Source organism: Puma concolor, chromosome A3 (assembly GCF_028749965.1).
Source record: "Puma concolor isolate L17-30 chromosome A3, mPumCon1.1.hap2, whole genome shotgun sequence".
Classification (NCBI taxonomy): Eukaryota; Metazoa; Chordata; class Mammalia; order Carnivora; family Felidae; genus Puma; species Puma concolor.
In genome coordinates, this window is record NC_141669.1 from 52357205 (window position 1) to 52358122 (window position 918).

Here is a 918-nt window from a genome sequence, read left to right on the forward strand (position 1 = left end):
AAGCTGCAGTGAGCTGAAATCCTGCAACCAAATAATGCACGGTGCATAAAGCACTTTTATTGGGAAGGGGGGATTTCTTTTATTACATAAGGTTTAAAGGCTTTGACATGACCCCCAAAACAGGTCCAGTTTTGAAAAAGGAGGACTGAGACCTTGAGGAATGTGGCCAGCGGATGACCAGGAACCACAATAAAAATAATGTTTAAATGTGAATTTAGGCTTAGCAACGATATGTATATAAGTTCGAGGGTGTGGCTAATAGTGGCCACTTATAAATAAGGGGAGGATTCTGAAATAAACAATTCCAAGTAAATTAAAATATATGACATTGACTGCAAGTAATTGATTTCTTATTCTGAACACAAAGAAAGAAGTATGTAATTTATATTAATTGAAAATCTGTTTCTCCATTTCCACTAAATAAAAGCCGAACACAAAACAATTTTAATGGGTTATGGGGACACTAATTATTAGCTTTCTTGGGTCGACTGGGTGCTTTTATCTTTGTTGATGAGGTTGGCTGGAGGCATATAGGGTGCTTGTGGGAAAGCCAGCAGCTGGGAACGACACAGGTCCAAATTCGTGATATAATAATACATGTCCTTCTTATTAGTGCTTTAAACAACAAGACGTAGCAGAAGGTCTAATAATTATTGCAATTCCAATGTAGTGGTGAGCACCGATGATACTTTAAGGTGTCTTCCCTAACTGTAACGTGATACGAGAATATCCGATTCCTATTGGTGACAAAGTCACAGGTACTTTGGTATTCCTCTGTGGTCTACATGCATGATTGAAAGAGAATTCAGTGGGGGATTAGGGAAAATAAAGGTGTATTTGTTTTTCTTCACCCAATTCTCAAACCTTTGCATCCTATCCACAGACTCCCACGGGGTCCGGGGACCCCAGGATAAGGAT